Source organism: Equus asinus, chromosome 14, assembly GCF_041296235.1.
Source record: "Equus asinus isolate D_3611 breed Donkey chromosome 14, EquAss-T2T_v2, whole genome shotgun sequence".
NCBI lineage: Eukaryota > Metazoa > Chordata > Mammalia > Perissodactyla > Equidae > Equus > Equus asinus.
In genome coordinates this window covers 31081544-31101585 of record NC_091803.1, presented here as the reverse complement: position 1 = coordinate 31101585, position 20042 = coordinate 31081544, and the positions used below count along the sequence as shown (strand labels likewise).

At 43.1% G+C, this 20042-nt stretch overlaps 1 long non-coding RNA gene across 2 annotated transcripts; it reads left to right on the top strand.

Moving 5' to 3' along the window:
- Nucleotides 1-4689: 4689 nt before the first annotated feature.
- Nucleotides 4690-20042, top strand: LOC106839038 (uncharacterized). Of its 2 annotated transcripts, none has more exons than XR_011494236.1 (8): nucleotides 4690-4798; nucleotides 6850-6951; nucleotides 7303-7363; nucleotides 7478-7513; nucleotides 7782-7876; nucleotides 9036-9104; nucleotides 12931-13095; nucleotides 19604-20042. It is a non-coding gene; the product is annotated as an uncharacterized lncRNA (long non-coding RNA). The 2 variants fall into 2 exon arrangements; XR_006513556.2 differs by lacking the exon at nucleotides 19604-20042 and adding an exon at nucleotides 8019-8130.

Genomic DNA, 20042 nt, shown 5'->3' with positions numbered 1-20042 from the left:
GAGATAAAGGCTTGCCTTCCCGTCAGGAGGAGGAGGATGGGGAAGAGGGGAGAGCCCTGATGCTGCCGGGGTCCTGAGAAAGGGGTCCCGCCCTCTGTCCCTTCTCCGGGCTGAAACCCCAGCCCCCTCTCTCTTCACTCCCCATGGCAGCCCCAGTTCCCAGGGCCGGGCCTGCCCACAGTAATAAATAAGTGACTGTGTATTAGGCCAGTATTGGAGCTTTACTCTCACCGTCCCATTAATCCTCACGGTGCAGCTGTGAGGTGGGTACAGTCATGGTGCCCACTTCACAAAGGTGGAGACCCACCCAAGATCACCCAGCTGGTGGATGAAGGAGCATGACCTGGGCTCAGGTATATTTAAGCCCAATGCCCATGTCTACACCGGGGGTCAGCAAACAATGACCTGCTGCCTGTCCTTGTAAAGACTGTTATCGGATCACAGCCACGCCCACTCCTTTACTATTGTCTATGGCTGCTTTTACTACAATTCCCAGTTAAGTAGTTGCAACAGAGACTGTGTGTGGCCAGCAAAGCCAAAAATATCGATCATCTGGCCCTCTACAGGGAAAGCTTGCTGACCTCGGGTCTAAATCACCAGACCATGCTGCCCTCACACCCGCACCTCAGATCCTGGACTTTGGCGATGTTCACAGATCCTCAGACTTGCAAAGCCCACCGTCAGAGTGTAGCGTCCCCATCTGTAGAATGGGTGAATAGTCCCTGCATCCAGGGTCGTTGTGAGAACATGATGATGAGCACTTCTTATACCTAGATGCACATGAAAATTCTCTCGGGAGCTTTTAAGACAATACTGATGCTTCGTCTGACCAGTTAATTCGGAATTGCTCAAGGTGGGGTCTAGATATCTGTATGTTCTGAAAGCTCCTCAGAGGATTCTTTTGTTCTCTTTTTTAACTTTCTATGTGGTTTTTCTCTTTGCTTTCTCCAGTTCACTCCCCACACAACGGTTAGCAATTTCTCTTTTAAACGTAACTTAGATCACATTGCTGTCTTGTTAAGGGGTCCATGACTTGTCATCACGTGCAATCCTACCCTGTGCTGGGTTCTATCAGGCCCCACTGGCCAGCTCTGGACCCCACTGTCCTTTTCACAGCGCACCAGCCATGCTGGTCTCCTTCTCTCTCCTCAAGCACACCTGCCTCAGGGCCTTTGCCTCTGCCTGGAACACCCTTACCCTGCTCTTCAGCCTTTTCTGGTCATTCAGGTTCCAGTGAAAACACCAGCAACTCAGAGGGATCTTCCCAGGCTGCTCTGTCTCCCCCTGCCTCTGCTTCCAGCGTTCTCGGCCCCATGACCCCTGTTTGCTTCAAATTGTGTATGATTATTTTCTTTTTTTTCTAAAGATTGGCACCTGAGCTAACAATTGTTGCCAATCTTTATTTTTTTTAATGCTTTATCTCCCCAAATCCCCCCTGGTACATAGTTGTATATCCTAGTTGCATGTCCTTCTAGTTGTGGCATGTGGGATGCCGCCTCAACATGGCCTGACGAGCAGTGCCATGTCTGTCCCCAGGATCCGAACCAGCGAAGTCCTGGGCTGCCACAGCAGAGCACGCGAACTTAACCACTCAGCCACAGGGCCAGCCCCCTGATTATGTTTTTGTGTACCTTGTTTATGTTTCTAAACTTTTTAATGCAAGTGCCTTTCTTCGTGGCTGTTTCCTGCCTCCTAGGACAATGCCTGGCCCAGATTTGGAGCTCAATTAATGTTTCTTGAATTAATTAATGAATAAATGACCTAATTTAATTCTCACACAAACTCCACAGTCCATTTCAGTGCTTCTCAACCATGACTGGTATTAGAATCTCTCAGGGAGCTTTAAAAAATTACTGATGCTCAAGCCCAAACCCGATGGATTCAGTTTCATTGGTCTGGGGTGGGGTGAGTCTGGGCATCTTTTTTTCTTTAAGCCCCCTAGGTGATCCTAATGTGCAGCCATTTAGGCTGAAATCCACACTTACATCTGTGACCCCCTTGGCAGAAGGACGGCTGCCGGGGCAGGGCCCATCAGTCAGAATTGCCACTTCACTCAAGCTCATACCTGCAGGAAGCCTGGTTACTCTGAGGCCCACTGGGGCCCTACCAATAAACTCTGGGGCACTTGAGGAAGGAAGTCGTGGCCTGAAGAACAGGCTCCTGGTTCCCTTTGTGACCTGAGCAGGACCCGCAGGCAGCTGGGTGTTCTAAAGAAATCCAGAGGCAGAAATGGAGTCCCTTCCTGGACACACTGAGGCCACAGCAGCCTCAGCCACAGTGTTCTGAGTTCCGGGGTGCTGGAGGCCCAGGGGTGGCCCTGGGGAAGAATGGGCCATTGTTGAGTAAGAGGGGCCCTGCCCTGCCCTTGCTGAGAGGAGCTTGCCCATGGACAAAGGCGGGGGCTGGGGGTCACATGGGGGGCCAGAAACAAAACACTCTGGGGCACGGTGTGGCATTGAATGTTCCTGAACTCAGGCATATAGATTGGAATTTGAATCTCAGCTCTTTTTTTTTTTAATTGAAGTAACATTGGTTTATAACACTATTTAAATTTCAGATGTGCAGCATTATATTTCAACTTCTGAGTAGACTGCATCCTGTTTACTGCCAAAAGTCTGGTTCCCGTCCATCAACATACACATGTGCCCCTTTACCCCTTTCACCTCCCCCCACCTCCCTTCCCCCTGGTAACCACCAAGCTGTTCTATGTATCTCTGTGTTTGTTGTTGTTGCTTTATCTTCCTCGTGTATGTGAAGTCATATTTGTCTTTCTCTGTCTGACTTATTTCACTTCACATAATACCCTCAAGGTCCATCCATGTTGTCACAAATGGCAAGCTTTTGTCTTTTTTATGGCTGAGTAGTATTCCATTGTATATGTATGTACCACATCTTTATCCATTCATCATCAGTGGGCACTTTGGTTCTTTCCAAGTCTTGGCTATTGTGATAATGCTGCGGTGAACATGCGGGTGCATATATCTTTTTGAATTAGTGTTTTCATGTTCTTTGGATAAATACCCAGAAGTGGACCAGCTCTGTCCCTAAGCAGCTGTGTGGCCTTGGGCATGTCACTTATGCTTTCTGAGGCTCAGTTTCAGATGGATACAACTCACAGGGGTGTTGGAAGAGTTAAAGGAGATGATTCGTGCCAAGTGAGCTGCTCAGCACCTGGAAGGCAGAAGCCCTGCCTGGCCTCACCCCCTAGTGATAGTCATCTACAGCGTACACACATGTCATCATCACATTGTACACCGTAAATATATACAAGTTCATTTGTCCACAGACCTCAATAAAGCTGGAAGAAATAAAAATAAAGTGTGTTTAAAAAATATATTGAACATTAGAAAGTGATACATTCTGAGGAGGAACGTCAAGCAGGGAATGGAGAGTGGGAAGTGTCAGACGGGAGAGGCATCCATTCTTGGTTAGGGAGCTCGTTGAAGGCTCGCTGAGCTGAGACCTGGGGGTGGCGAGGCAGTGACCCCTGTGGAGCGTCCTGGCAGAGAAACCAGTGAGCACAAAGGCATGAAGAGCACTGCCTGGAGTCAGCTTGCAGGGCCACACAAGAGGCTTAAGATTCAGGAACTTCACAAGCTGGTTGTTAAAACTTTGTTAGCTTGAAATTGGCCATGGTGAGAAGATTTACTCACAGATATTGGTGAACACTATAAGTGGGGACATTTTTGTTTGTTTGTTTTGCTGAGGAAGATTCCCACTGAGCTAACATCTGTTACCTATCTTCTTCTTCTTTTTTTTTTTCATGTGAGCCACCACCACAGCACAGCCACTGACAGATGAGTGGTGTAGTTCTGCTCCTGGGAACCAAACCCAGGCCACCAAAGCAGAGCTCACCAAACTTTAACCATTAGGCCATAAGGGGACCATAAGGCCAAAGTGGGGACATTTTTGCTGTTGTTCACAGAGAGCCAGTTTACCAGCAGCTCAGCTGCAGGCCAGAATTTCAAAGAACAGGCAGCAGGGAGACCAGTGTAGTTAGAGCAGATTGGGCAAGGGGGTGAGAGAGGAGTAAGAACCGTGCCATCGAGTGGGATCCTGCAACCTGCTCTCAGGACTTTGGTGTTGACTCTGAGTGAGATAGGGAGCTGTAGGAGGGTTTGTTAAAAAATAGCTTTATTTCGATATAATTTAATATCATAAAATCCACTCATTGTAAGTGTGCAATAACTATTATTATTACTATTTAGTAAATTTACAAAGTTGTGCAGCCATGACCATAATCCAAATTTAGAACATTTCCATCACCTCCAAGAGCTCGCTCGTGCCCATCTACAGTCATCTCCCATTCACGTGCACAACCAGAGGCAACCACCGATCTGCTGTCTGTCTCTGTACTAGAGGGTTTGGAGCAGAAAGGAACGGGGTTGAACTTATATTATTGTTATGATTGTATCCTTCCTGTACAATATCATAAACTTTCTGTTCCCTTTTCAGATGAGGTGGTGGCTTGAATTTTCAGGGACAACCTCTACCAGGTCCAGGACACTCACCAGGCACTGGAGCTGGAATTTAATCTCCCAGCCACTGTGAGCTGTGAGCAAAGCTTGGCTCACTGGGTCAAAGTGTGCCGGCCAGTTGAGGCCAGTTGAAGCCACTGTGTCCTCCACTGGCTTCTGGCTCTGCCCACTCTTGGCTGCCTTTGGGGCCAAAGTTTCCCCAGGAGGCGGAGTCAGCAAATTGCCTTCCCCAACAGGAATATTTACAGGCCTTAAGGCCTGTGTTCAGCTGAAGCAGAGCCTAGAAGTCATTTGCATTTCCTGGGAACGACTAGAACAAGGTAATGGGGAGAGAAATCCTTCAGTGACATGTGTCAGCTGCTCCTGAGGCCCTTGCTGATTAAGCCAAGAAGGAGGCACGACTGAAATGGCCTTACTGGAGAAGAAGTCCTGGGGATTCTAATTATCAGCTGTCAAGGGGCCAGGGCATCCAGGGTGGGAGGTGGAGGAAAAGGCTGGGGTAGAATTCCAGAGAGGTGAGGAGTGGGGAAGGAGAGGCCAGGGGCGGGGAGTCTGAGGCCACAGGCCCCAGAGCTGGTGGCCAAGCAGAGGCTGGGACCTAGCGCTTTTTGGGAGGTGAGACCTGGAAGTCACTTGTCCTCTCCAAGCCTCACTTTCTTTATCTGTAAAGTGGGGAAAATAACACATCATAGAGTTGCTATAAGGATTTAAGGAAATAACGTTTATAAAGCACTTTCCAAATGTTTGGTATGTGTTAAGCTTTCTGTAAGCGGCAGTTATCATTGTTGTGACACATTCTTATTGTTGGTTATTGCGTTAGTCCGTTTGGGCAGCTATAACAAAAGTACCATATACCAGGTGGTTTAAACAACATTTATTTCTCCCGGTTCTGGAGGCTGGGCAGTCCAGGATCCAGGTGCTGCAGGCGGATTTGGTGTCTGCTGAGAGCCCACTTCCTGGTTCATAGACAGCTGTCTTTTCATTGTATCCTCACCAGGCAGAAGCAGCAAGGGAGCTCTCTGGGGTCCCCTTTATGAGGGCTCCACGCTCAGGACCTAGTCACCTCCCAAAGGCCCCACCTTCTGATGCCATCACAGTGGGGCTTAGGACTTCACATATGAATTTTGGGGGAACACAAACATTGAGTCTCTGGCAGTTATCATTATCATTTCTGCTGTTATTATTATTACCAAGAGGAACTTGGCGGAAGGAAACTGAACCTGGGGTTGCAGCCCCTAGGCCTCTGCTTCTCAAACTTTAATGTGCACACAGCGCCCTGGGGTTCCTGTTACAGCTCAGAGTCTAATTCCACACGTCTGGGGTGGGGTCTGAGCTTCTGCAGGTGATGCTGGTGCTGCTGCTCCATAGACCACACTTTCAGTGGCGAGACTCTAAAACTGCACCGTCCAATGCAATAGCCACTAGCCACTTGTAGCTGTTGAGCACTTGAAACGTGGCTAGTCCAAACTGAAGTGTGCTTGTGAATATAAAATACACATAGGATTTTCAGGTCTTACTACAAAAAAAAGAATGTAAAATATCTTTTTAATAATTTCTTCTTATATTGATTATATATTACAATTATAGGATATATCTGGTTAAATAAAATTTATTATAATTAATTTCACCTGTTTCTTTTTACTTTTTGAATGCAGCTACTAGAAAATTGTACATTGCAGGTTGCTCACATCATACTTCTGTTGGACTGCACTAATCTAGAGCTTTCTTTGGCTTTGTCAGGCCAGTTCAGGATTTGCCAAAGGTTTTTTGAGGGATTCACTTTGAAGGACTGAGCCTTGGGAAATGGGCTTTGAGTGACTGACTTCAGATCCAAAGAGATCCACAGGCAGTGAGAGAAGCCTTGAACTGTAGAAATGTCCAGTAGTTAATTGTTCAATGTTATGATGCCATGTCCTGGAAGGATCCATGGCTGTGTCATGGCCTCAGGACTCTCCCTGGGAGAAGTCAGACAAGTCATGAACCCCTGGTTCATCCTAATGCATTTAGTTGTGATGAGTTGGTCAGGCCTGGTTTCCACAATGAAAGAAAATGAGCTTATGCTGTCCCAGTCACAAGAGACTGAGCATGGGAGGGCACGTGGCGCATCTCATATGTGCTTTTCATGTTTGTTTAGTTTGTTTACTAATGACTAGGAATACACAGCTGGGAGGAGAAGCTCAGAATTGCCAAAGACCTGCCAGCAGTCCAGAGTTTGGTTTTTCTTTGTCCCCTAATGGAGGGGGACAATCTGTGCATTTATGGACAAGGATGGGAGGGTACATTTGAATTTTGCCCTTTAGATTTCTGGGAAGGAAGAGAGGCAGAATGTCACGTGGGCTACTGGATAATGCATATTGCTTTCCCCTCTCAGGAAGCTGACAATGACAGATCATAAGCAGGTGGAAAGGGAGAAGCAGCTCTCAGGGGCAGAGAAGAAACTGAAATTGGCTGCAGAAAAAACGCAGAACTACAAGTGAGTTCAGCTCCTGCATACAAGCGGCTCATAAAACTCCTGTTAGATTCTTTTTAACTTTTGTATAACGTTTAGACCCAACTCATACACAAATATAAACAAATGTTCAGAATACATTTATATAGAGATTTCACACAAGAAAGAAAAATAAGTTTTACAAATGTTAATTAATAAGGAAACAATGTAGCAATAGCTTTGATCCTACTGTACCTTTATAATCATATGAAACGTGTCTTATAGGATTGGATAATGAGTATAAGGGTAAAGTTCAGATAATGGGAATGCAGGCAGATTATTTAAAATAATCCTCAATATTGTGCTTTATCTGATGAAAGCAATTGTCACTCACAGGCCACAAATTGAAGAAATGCGAGAACAGGTGGAGCGAGCAGAGTCCACTTTCAGACACCAGGTAACCCACATTCTGCCCAAAGTTCCTGGATCCTTCAGCACCTAATACAGAGGGTTACAATGGCCCTTGGGAACCCTCAACATAGGGTTTTTATTGACATGTTGGCTTTTTCAGATTGCTGCTCATAAGAAGATGGACCAAGACAACTGAGTAAGAATTTTTTTTCTTTTTTTCCTTTTGTGCACAGTCTGACATGACGGCACATGGATGCGTTTTTCTCCCACAGCTCAGGGCTCGTGATTTAGAGAAGGTGATGGTGGAGCAGAGCAGGGAGCTTGCCCACTTGAAAAACACGTACAGGATGTTGACATGTGTTTTTTAAGGGTGTTTTGAGATTTTTAAGGTGAAGCTGTTTAGCATCTCACGGAGGAATTGGTGTTGTAATTCTTATTGAATCCATTCTTTCTCTATCCTCAAGATTGGCAGTAATCCAAAAATGGAGGCTCCCAGAGGAATACAGGAGGCAGAATCCAATCCTGGGAGGATTAGACAGTCAGGACCCTCCTCAGAGAGGTAAGGAACATGTTGCTGCAAAATCCACACAATCGACGTCTCGTTCTAGTGGGTAATTGTCACGTTTCCTGGAAACAATCCCATACGCTTACTGGAGAGAACAGCTTGTCTCGCAGGGGTGACCGGATGCTGTTTTCCACAGGTGCCCTCAGCCAGAAGGACCCTTTGGATCTGTCCCTTGTGAATAATGGAGCTCCCAGTCCTCCACTGATCGTGGACCCCCTCCAACCTCTTGGTTACTCTTAACTAGAGAGGTGTGTGCTGGATAGGAAGTGGGTCAGTGCCTCCTTCCCACCTTGAGACAACGTTGAAGCTTCTTTTATTTGAGAAAAATAACATGAACAACATTTTAGAATCGAGGCTGTAAGTCCTGATGAGAAAGAAATTTTCCTGATTTGTCTTTATGGATAAATCTTCTATACAAGATCTACTTTAAGACAGCAGGCATTTCTCTACTATTTTTGGAGGTACCTTTATTCTTTAAAAAAAAATTTATATTGAGAACTATAGTACCCCATTAGTAAATTAAATGTCTATGTCATTTCACTCCACTAATGTTGTAAGGGCAACTCTAAACTTTACAACTAACGCCCCATAGCATTAATCTTTCCTTTCCTCATGACTATAATATTAGTCTCTTTAAGACCATTTCTGCTCATAAATACTTACATAATACCTGGTCAGATTTATAAGGCAGATTATCCATGGTCTAAAAGATTTAAAAAATCTACCTGTGGCTTGAAGAGAAGGACAGGTGCTCTTCGTGTTGAAGACTTATTGATATTATCCTGTTTAAGGATATTCTGATTTTAATCTTACTCTATGGTGAAATTGTGACTCCCCCTCATGTGTATTGGGAAACCTCTGTTTCGTCGTTGATTTCAGCTAGTTGAGCCTGGATCTGTCCACGGGCGGCTGATGAGTTATGAAAACCCATGAACCAGGGTCCTGTGGTGTCTTCCTCGAGGGTCAGGGGACCAGTCTCCTCCTCATCCTCATGGGTCACCTCAGGCATGTGGGGAACCCTCTGCTGCTGATAAGGGCCCTGAAGTGGGAAAGAGTGTCAGACAGTGGAGGAAGGCGTGGAGGGTTTGTTTTCCTTCCACATAGTCTGTGCAAACCCGACTAAACCTTCTCCCTCCTCTCTGGCCTTTATCAGATCCAGGACCTGGTGCTGCAGCTCCCATGAGGAACAGCTCCCCCCATGGAGGAGGAGGATGAGGGCAAGGTAAATGCTGCAGTCACTTTCAGTGGTAACTCTTTCTGGAAGGTTTTCTGTGTGTATGCAGCAGCCCCTCTGGCCTTGTCTCTGGTTTGTGTGTTCTGTGGTACGCCTACCGTGTCATTTACTTTTCCGAAAGTAAAGTCTTCCCCAAGAGCCTTCGGTCTTCTCCACTCTCAGCTCTCATCTTTGGTGGTGACTCCAGAAGCTGTAAGTGCTTAGAGACTGAGGGCTGCTGGGCTTTTACTGTGTGTTTCTGGAAATAACATGAGGAGGATCATACCTAACTCCACACTTAGGTCTCCAGGCACAGCCGACTCCTTCCCAACCTCCTTTATGTGAGAACATTGCTGGGGCACTGAAACATGATTATTATCGTTATTTTACCACTTTCCTGTTCAGGCTAGGTCACTGACCTTTTTAGACAGTCTGCTGTAATCTTCACAACTGAAAAATGTGAAAAGTCACATACAGGTTAACTTTATATTGTGTGCTTTGCAATTCTGAATGCTCTTATTCAAAGTCAATATTTTTCTAAATTTCATAATTCATCACTGTCCCATTTGTTTGGAAATGTTCTGATGCAGAGTTTTCCAGTCATACACTTGCTAAAATATTCTGAATTATTGGAAACCTCTTAGTTGTAATAAAAAATGTAACCTGGAGGTGAATTAGTGAAAAGTGAAAGTCAGACCTGTTGTGCCGATTTCCAGAAAAGACCCTATGTTGTAGTCACACAACCAGGTTTTTTATGGCCAGTGTAGCTGTTATAGCTGGTAAATCTTCCGATCATACCTTATTGGACTTTTCCACATTGATGTCAAAATAGATTTATTTTAATTCTGTCCCTTAGAATTCCAAACATATTTTGCCATACGACAAAACTAGTCATCTTGCCATAGTGTACTTCAAACTTGGTATTACCTGTAAAATAAGATAAATACTAGAGCTGTGCCTAATGGACTTCTATAGGTAACATTGTTCCTCTCAGAAAAGACTTTCCCAGCTTCCCTGCAGGATGCAGGAATCCTTACCTCCTCAGAGGTCTTTGTGGCTAATGGGCAGTCCCTCCTGAGAGGGAGCAGGGTTAGCAGAGAGAATCAGCAGGGCCGTGCTGGCAGAACTGGTATTGACTCCTGCTGTGCCTTTTGCAAGCTGTGTGACCCTGGGAGAATGACCTCATTCCTCTTAAGGGCTTTGTTCCCTTACATTTAGAGCAGGATGTCATTCTTACCTTGCTGAGTTCTGAGAATCAGAGATAGGACATGAAAAGCATGTAGAAGTTTCTCTCATGAGCAGCTATGATTCCATGTGTGGAGGATGGACTTAGATATAAAATAAACAACCTCACTCTACACCTCAAGGAACTAGAAAAAGAACAAACTGAGCCCAAGGTTAGCAGAAGAAAGGAAATTATAAAGGTTAGAGCAGAAATAAATGAAATGGAGAACATGAAAACAACAGAAAAGGTTAACAAAACTAAGAGTTGGTTCTTTGAAAAGATAAACGAAATTGAAAAACCTTTAGCTGGACAAACCAAGGGAAAAATAGAGAGGGCTCAAATCAACAAAGCTATAAATGAAAGAGGGGACAGTCCAACTGATAGCACAGAAATACAAAGGATCATAAGAGGCTACTGTGAACAACTATATGCCAACATACTGGACAACCTAGAAGAAATGGATGAATTCTTGGAAACATACATTCACAAGACTGAATCAGGGAGAAGTAGAAAGTCTGAACAGACTAATTACTAGTAAGATTGAATCGGTAATGAAAAAAACTCCCTATGAAGAAAAGCCCAGGACAAGACTGCTTCACTGGTGAATTTTACCAAACATTTAAAGAAGAATTAATGCCAATCCTCCATCTCTTCCAAAAAATCAAAGAGGAAGGAACACTCTCAAACTTGTATTACGAAGCTAGCATCATCCTTATACCAAAGTCGGAAAAGGACACTACAACAAAAGAAAACTACAGGCCAATATCCCTGATGAACATGGATACAGAAGTTTTCAAGAAAACACTAGCAAAATGAATTCAGCAGTACTTTAAAAGTATTATACACCATGATCAAATGGGAATTATCCCTGGGATGCCAGAATGGTCCAACATATGCAGATCAATAAATGAGATCCATCACATTAATAGAACAAAAGAAAAAAATCATATGATTATCCCAATAGATGCAGAAAAAGCATTTGACAAAATTCAACATTTGTTTATGATAAAAACTCTTAATGAATTAAACATAGAAGGAATGTACCTCAACATAATAAAGCCCTCATGTGACAAGGCCACAGCTAATATCATACTCAATGGTAAGAGGTTGAAAAATTTTCTTCTAAGATCAGGAATAAGACAAGGGTGCCCACTCTCATCACTCCTATTCAACATAGTAACGGAAGTCCCAGCCAGTGCAATCAGGCAAGAAAAATAGATAGAAGGCACCAGAATTGGAAAGGAAGAGATAAAATTTTCTCTATTTGGAGATGACATGATTTTATATATAGAAAATCCTGAAGTCTCCACAAAAAAACTATTAGAACCAATCAAGAAATACAGCAAAATTACAGGATACAAAATGAACACACAAAATCAGTAGCCTTTCTATACACTAACAGTGAATTATCTGAAAAAGAAATAAAGAAAATGATCCCATTTTCAATAGCATCAAAAACAATAAAATACTTCAGAATTAACTTAACCAAGGAGGTGAAAGATCACTACACTGAAAATTACAAAACATTGATGAATGACATTGAAGAAGACACAAATAAATGGAAAAATATTCCATTTATGTTCATGGCACCTCTCACTAGGCCGTGCTGAGGTGGCTTCCCACATAGCACAGCCAGAGGCACTCACAACTAGAATATATAACTACATACTGGGGGGGCTTTGGGGAGAAGAAAAAGAAAAGAAAAGAAAAAAAAGATTGGCGACAGATGTTAGGTCAGGTGCCAATCTTTAAAAAAAAAAAGATTCCAATGTCATTTTTGCATAAGTAGAAAAAACAATCCCCAAATTTATGTGTAACCACAAAAGACTCTGAGTAGACAAAGCAATCCCAAGAAAGAAGAACAAAGCAGGAGGCATCACACTTCCTGACTTCAGTTATGTTATAAAGCTATAGTAATCAAAACAGTATAGTGCTCACAGAAAAATTGACACAAGACCAACAGAATAGAATTGAGACCCTAAAAATAAGCCCATGCATATATAGTCAGCTAAGATTTGACAAAGAGGCCAAGAATACTCAATGGAGAAAAGACAGTCTCTTCAATAAATGATGCTGGAAAAATTGGACATTCCCATGTAAAAGAAGGAAACTAGACGCCTATCTTATACCACTCACAAAAATTAGCTTGATAGGGATTAAAGACTTAAATGTAAGACCTGAAACTATCATTCCATCTCATTCTCACTGCTCTTAATATGGAAAGATGGAGCTTTTGTGGTGGTGAAGGGCAGGGTGGAGAGTGGTCCTGGAAATAGATGCCTGTTTGTCTGGAACATACATTCTTTAGTAGTCTCGAATTGTCTCTATGATCCTCTAGGACTTACCCCTTACTGCCCTACTTTTGCAGACACAAGCAGTTGGTGTGTGGTGACAATAATTTGTTGCCTTGACTTCTATAACTACTATAAGCTCTCCATGGAACCCACTGGGAGGGGTAGGGTTTTGTGGCACTGATACTACTCTTTTGAAACCTGGTGGAGGGGAAGGTGACAAGTATTGTTCCTGCTTCAATGAGGGTCAGCTTTTGTTGCAGTTGGTGTTTTTGCCCATAATATTAACATGTTTCAAAACTTTAACTCTGTTCCACAGGTCAATATGGCTGCAAGAACACATGCTCCTTTCCCAGAATTGCCCTAAATGCCCTACCCGTGGGTTGCCCTTTACCACTACTCAAGGCCTGTGGGCCACCTCCACCTCCTCCTCCACACTAGCAGCCTCTGGGACTTCAACCATTGGCACTACCTCTACCAATTGGTAAGATGATCTGAACACTAAGTGTTGACTTGTAGAGCATAGTCATCTTTTTCTTGTTGAGTCTTTGGAGATGTAGAGATGGCACTACAGAGCTTTGCAATGCAAGTGTAAACCTAGCTGAGGACATTCTAACGTTCCTCAAGTTTCTCAGGACATACATAACATGGGCTGTGTCATTCCTCCGTCCTGAGCTGACAGCAGGTGTCTCTTGTGGAGAAGGAAAGAGGGTTTTTACAGAAAGGCACAAAGAGAAGTTCTGCAGATGCACATTGTTTAGAGACCATGTGCCGGGCTCTGTGGGGGATGAGGCGCACCCCTAACTTCAAGGGCTTGATGTGTCCTAGAGCAGAGAGGGACATTTCCATTAAAGAGCTTCTATTCACCATGATGGAAGCACCAGTGAAGGGCTCCAGAGAACAAAAGAGGGAGATGTGAATCTCACCAGGATGAAAGGGGAGGTTGTGGCAGAGAAGGAGGAATTGAGGAGAGGCCTGGTGGGAGTTGGCTGGGTTCCCTTAGATGGAGCTGGAAGGCCATTCCCAGCAGGGCAAGCAGCTTGAGCAGGGAGTGTGAAGGCAGCGTGAGGTCCACGCAGAGCCACTGCGTGTTTTCCAGTCACACAGTGTAGGCAATGCAGTTATCCTCACCAAGATGTCACTGTTGCCATAAAGCCCTTGGTTCATAATCTAAATAGAGATCTTGTTTCCCTTGGACTTCTGAAAGTTCTGGGTCTGTGTGACAGAAAAAAACCCTGGAGGTTTGGCGATTTTACTTGGTTCTTTCAGGATGCTGTGTCTGCCTGAGTTTATTGTGCCCCCATGAGACTAAGAGTGCAGACAGGATCTAGATCAGCCGAGCGGCTGCCTTGGCCTTCAGTGAGTCGGACTCTTTGGGGGATTCAAGGTTGATCAGCAGCCACCCCTGCTGGACCCCTCTCACCACATCCCTGCATCCTCCAGTCACCACCCCTGACTGTCAGCTTTGCATCTCCCTAAGCTTACCACACAATATCCCAGTTCTTTGCCTGTGTTCCTGCCCCTAATACCAGCTCTCAGTGGGGCCTGCTCAGAGGCTCAGCCCGGTTGTCTGTGAGATGGGGTAATACTGGTTCCTGAGGTCATTGTGAGGAAGACGAGATTAAGTGCATAATGAAAGTGTCTTGCAAAATGGCTGGGACATGTTGGCACTCACCATTCTCACTGTACAAATGAAAATATCTCCACACAGAAGATTATCAGAAGATGGTCACTGAAGTACATTCAACTAAACTAAGGGCGTAAGAACTCAGGCCCAGAGATGCACAATCCTTGTTTCAAAGATAAGGCAAAGAGTCCCCTTTTTCCTAGTGAAATTCAGGGCCTGCCGGTTAAAGGAGGAAAAGATAATTATGAGAATGTGTTCAGAGATCTGTACCTGAGATGTGAAGACAGTTATCTTCCATTAAATACAGACACACAGATGCAGCCACACACTAAAGTTTCGTCAGAAGCCACAGATATTTTATAGAAGACAAATGTATACAGGAAGAAATAAGCTCACAATGAAATAAGCCCAATTCTCTTTGCCTTATGTGACAATCATTTTGAAGGAGGACCCTGAGCTGTGATAAACAAGTTATGCCACTTAATTATGGTTTTCCCTTCCTGATTCTGCCCCCTCCACTTTTATTTCTCCTATTGTCACCCCTAATACACTCTTTACAGCTCTAACTCAGTATTAGTGTTTGCCTCTTGAAGGACCAACTGACTCATCCTCTGGAGTGTACACAGTGTGATTCTTGTACATACAGTTCAAAGACAGGCAGAAACATTGGTGATGGATAATAGAAGCAAGATTACCCTTTGTGGTGGTATTAACTACAAGGAAGCCTGAGGGAGTCTTCTGGGGTGGTGGAAACATCCTATATCTAGATCTATGTGGTTGTGCTACTTTATTCTAGAAATATTCATTGCCTGGTGCCTGCCAGTCACAGAGGTGCCTCGTGATCAGATAGACAGTTTATGTCCCTAGGAAGTGGCCTATTTCTAGTGGTGGGGAAGGATTAGGGGCCAGGAGTGGCCATGGGAGACCAGTAAGGAGGCCCCACAGTTGGCCAGGCCCCATCAGTGCCCTTGCACCAGGATGCCAGCTCTTCCCAAATGGCACCAAGTGTAGGAGTGCTGTGAAGGAAGCTTAAGTGGGAGCAGAGACTTCTTGACAAGTCCAGTGAACTCCATAATCCTCCTGCAATTTTCTTAGTGAGGGATGAGCGAGGCAGAAGTCAATAGCGAGAGACACCTTGAACAGGGCTGGAGTGGAGCAGTGGGCCTGAGAGACTGAGGCAGAGAAAGGGACAGGCAGAGAGTAGAGACAGAGAGATGTATAAAATTGGAGTATCTGCCTCTAAGGATAGAGACGAGGGCTGGCTAAGGAAAGATAAACTCTCAGCTCAAGTACCCAAGACATCCACCTTACTCTCAAATACCTAATAGAGGAGGACCATGCTTTTTGCCATAATTGGTAAGGCAGCTGGTACCATTTCATTAAAATTAATCCAATTATAAAGCTTTAATCATTAAAATAGTGCAATAAAATTATATGAATAGACAGACAAATACCATAGAAAAGGAAGTCCAAGGTAGACTGAAATACTTACAGGAATATAGATTATGAGAGAGGAGGCCTCTCAGTGCAGGGTGTTCAGACACCTGGGCAACGATCTGAAAACTAGGAAATTAAAGTTTAGCTCATACTTCAAAATCAACATTAACATAAATTACAAATGGATCATGATTTACCATTTAAATAAAAAGCATATGTTTTCATGGGGGTAAACCCATGAAGTCAAGTCTCATTGAATTATGCCCTTTAAATGGAGGCCATTTGTTATATATAAATTATACCTCATTAAAGTTGCTTAAAAAACATAAAAATACTAGAAGAATTGTAGGAGAATTCCTTTATAATCTTGAAATGGGTGGATGATGGGAATTTTTCTGACCATGTTTCAAAAATCCAAAAAGACATTAAAAATTTAAGAAATTTGACTACATTAAATCGAAAAACATCTACATGGCATAAAACACCATAAGAAAAATCAAAAGACAAGGCAAACTCAGAAAATATTTTCAACTCAGAGCACAGAAAAAGGAATGGCCTCTCAAATATATAAAGAGTTTGAAAGTAAGAAGAAAAAGCCAAACAACACATTAGGAAAACACGCCTAGAAGAACAGAGTTTCACAGAAAAGGAAAACAAAATGGCTTCTAAACACATCCCCAAATGATCGGCTTTACTGACAATAAGAGAAATGCAGATTAAAACCACACTGGATGTAACTTTTTACATCTTTGATGAATGAAAAATGCACAAGTTTGAAAACACACTGTGTCAGGCAAGCCTGGGAAAGGCAGGACTAGGATGCTCTGCTGGGGGAGTGTAACTGTAAGCTGGCACGATTCGCATGAGAGGAGGTCTAGCAAAAGTAGACAGGCGTCTACCCTATAACCCAGCATTTCAATGAAACAAGGTGAAAACTAGTGTATAGAGAGGCTACCTCTGCGAAAAAGGAGACATTGTTTCTTACCTGTGAATAAAATACAACTAGACCGCCGTATAAGGAATTAGGAAGAGAGGCTCTAGAGAAGTAGAAGAGAACCAGCCTTTAGTTGATAGTTTTCCAGATGACAAGGCGCCCCGGCCTTGTTAGAGAACTGAGCGATACCCAGAGAGCCTGCATTCTGAGCTGGATGTAGCAATTCTAGGAGACTTTGAGGTCATGTTTCTCGGAGATGAGATGAGGATATTCTATGTGTGGGACACATGCTCTATGTGTATTTGTGGATATTTGGCTACACAGAGGAGTAGACTGTGGCAGAATCTGTTAGTTGTCTCTCAACATTCATGCCCTCCTCTTGCTCATAGAGATGGAATCTCTATTTCTTAGCTGAGCGCACAGCAACTCAGAAGAAACATCACGTTTCCCAGCCTCTCTGGAGGCTAGTGCAGCTGTATGGCTAGATTTGGATGACTGGAATGTGAGCAGAAGCAACGTGTGAACATTCCTGGTTATTCACTTAGGCCAGGGAATGTCCTTCCCTTCCCCCACCCGCACTTCCTACCGGCTGGAAGGTGGACACGATGGTTAGTCCTCTCAGCAGTACCCTGGAGATGGTGGAGCAACTTTACAGAAGGAGCCTGGGTCCCTGAGAGGGTGAGCTGCTAAACCAGTAGGGACTGCATATGCCCAGACTATTAAGTGAGGAAGAAATGAGTTTATTATTTTGTTCTTGAAGCAACCAAACCTATATCTAAGCAATACACCACAGCAAGGAATTTCTTCATCTTGAAGGCAGTGGGAAGCTGTTGACAGGATGTGAACTAGATGATTTATAGGAATATTTTAGCTGTAATGGTAAGATTTGATAATTCCATTTATGTGCAGTTCTGTTATAAGCAAAATGAATCTACAACGGCAAAAATCAAATCGGTAGGTGCCTGGGGCCAGGGTGGGGCAGTTACTGCAAAGAAGGACAAGGAGACATTTTGCAGACTATAAAAATGTCCCATATCTTGATTATGGTGGTGGTTCTTATTCGTATAATCAGAAAACCAGTAAGCCATTCCCAATTTTCAAAAGGGATGTCTCAGAGTTCATAAGAAATATTGCAAAAACAACTGTGTACAAAGGTAAACTCTTATCCCCAAAAAGCCTTCGAAGGAATAAAAATTGTAGATTTTAGACATTAGACATTCTGTATTTTCAAAGTAAAAGATATTCTCCTAGCACAATAGTACACAGTCAAATTAGAAAATTGTCAAATAGAGATACATTTGGAAAAAGAATAAAAAATTGCCTCATCTACTATAATTATTATTTTTACCATTTCATGGCATTTTTGTGCAGCATATTTTTCATTCTGTGTGTGAAGCATATACACTTTTAACTACATTATACAGAATGTCATGATTTCTGCTGTTTTCCACTTGACATTAGACTGAGACCACTGTCCATTATCCTGCAATGTCTTTGAAACATCTGAATTTTAAGAGCTGCCTAGTATTCTGTTGTATGGGTGTACAATAATTTAACAATTCCCCTACCATGTATCATTTAGGTTCTTGTCATGTGACTATAATAATTATTGCTCCATTGAATATCTTAGCCTAAGGTCTTTTAATGTATGTCTGGTTGTTTCATTATAAGTAGATCACTAGAAGTGGAATTATACTCTCTAATGAATCCAAAACGTATGACACCTTTCAGAATTAATAATTCCTTAAAAATCTTTACATATTTTATTCAACTAAAAAACATCTCCTGAGCCAGTCCTGGTGGCCTAGTGGTTAAAGTTCAGCACTCACAGTTTCAGCAGCCTGGGTTCGCTTCCCACTTGCAGAACCGCCACCTGTCTGTCAGTGGCCATGCTGTGGCAGTGGCTCACATAGAAGAACTAGAATGACCTACAACTAGGATATACAACCATGCACTGGGGCTTTGGGAAGGAAGAAAAAAAGAGGAAGATTGGCAACAGATGTTGGCTCAGGGCAAATCTTGCCCTACAAAACAAAACAAAAAACCCACAAGTACTTGGAAGTGGCCATAAATTTTTTTTTTAAACCAAACGTCTCCTATAAAACATTTGAGGTTTCTGTATTAAGTAACCTGATTACAGAGAAATCAAGACTGAAGTAGTGGGACACAGAAAGGGCCTGGAGTATGAAGAAAGATAGCAGCAGCTCAGCAGCGTAACTGCAGGTACAGGACTCCCTTCCCTCACACGTCCCCCCAAATTACAGGCAAGAATCTGCCAAACAGACAAAAAGGAAAGAAAAACTCAGATTACAGAAATCAAGGCAGAAAGGACCAAGACAATTCTGTACTGATTGCGTATCGTAAGAGTATTGCAGTAATATGGTACAAAATCACAGTCATCTGCATTGGTCTACACATTCACTCATACACAGTCTTGGAATCAATGAACACATCAACATCTTGCTCTTCTGTGGCCATCTTTCCCCATTCATAGATTTCCTCAAGAATCTCCATATTCATTGTCATGGTTTTGCATTCTGCTTCCCTTGCAGCTTTTGTAGACCTCAGTGAATTGAGGTCATCTTCCAATTTCCTTTTGCGTTCTGTAAAGGATTAAATGTTTGTCCTCTGTGTATGTCTACATAGACCTCTGAACACGGTTGGGGTGGTGAGAAGAGAGGGGTGAGAATCCAGAAGGCAGGAATCCATTATTTACCTTTCTCATGCAATATCCTTTTGTCTATATGGGGCTTTCTTCCCAAAAGGCAACATACTTTTCAGTACCTGTGAATCAGTGCCCTCACCTTACAGTGTAGGAGTTTCAGATCATCCTCAACTGCTGGTATTTCAGTATTCCCATAAGAATTCCACAGAGAGAACTATTGTTAAAAATGAGGCATAGTAAGAACTTCCCAGAAGCAATTAGGCTATTCTATAAAGATATTCTACCCAGGAGACATCCATCATCTCTGTCATTTTCATTTTCTGTTTCAGATCACTTGAAAAACAAGATAATTTGCTTTATCCGTCTTGCTGCTTAACACTCTATTTTCTTGATCCTAGAACTCTCCAAGAAACTACACACTTATTTCATCATGCTCAACATTAAAAGAGAAAATAAATCAGCTAGCATGATTAAGAGTACTTGGCTTTTAAAAATTGCGTTACAACTTATATACCATAAAGGTCACTCTTAAAATGTACAATCCAGTGGTTTTTAGTATTTTACAAACTTGTGCAACTATCACCACTATCTAATTCCAGAACATTTTCATTAACCTCAAAAGGAACCCCAATACCTTTATCAGTCACTCTCCAGTTTCCCCAAACTTCTACCACCCCACCCGCCTCCTTGGCAACTACTAATGTACTTTCCTTCTCTAATGGATCTGCTGATTGTAGACATGTCATATAAATGGAATTATACAACTTA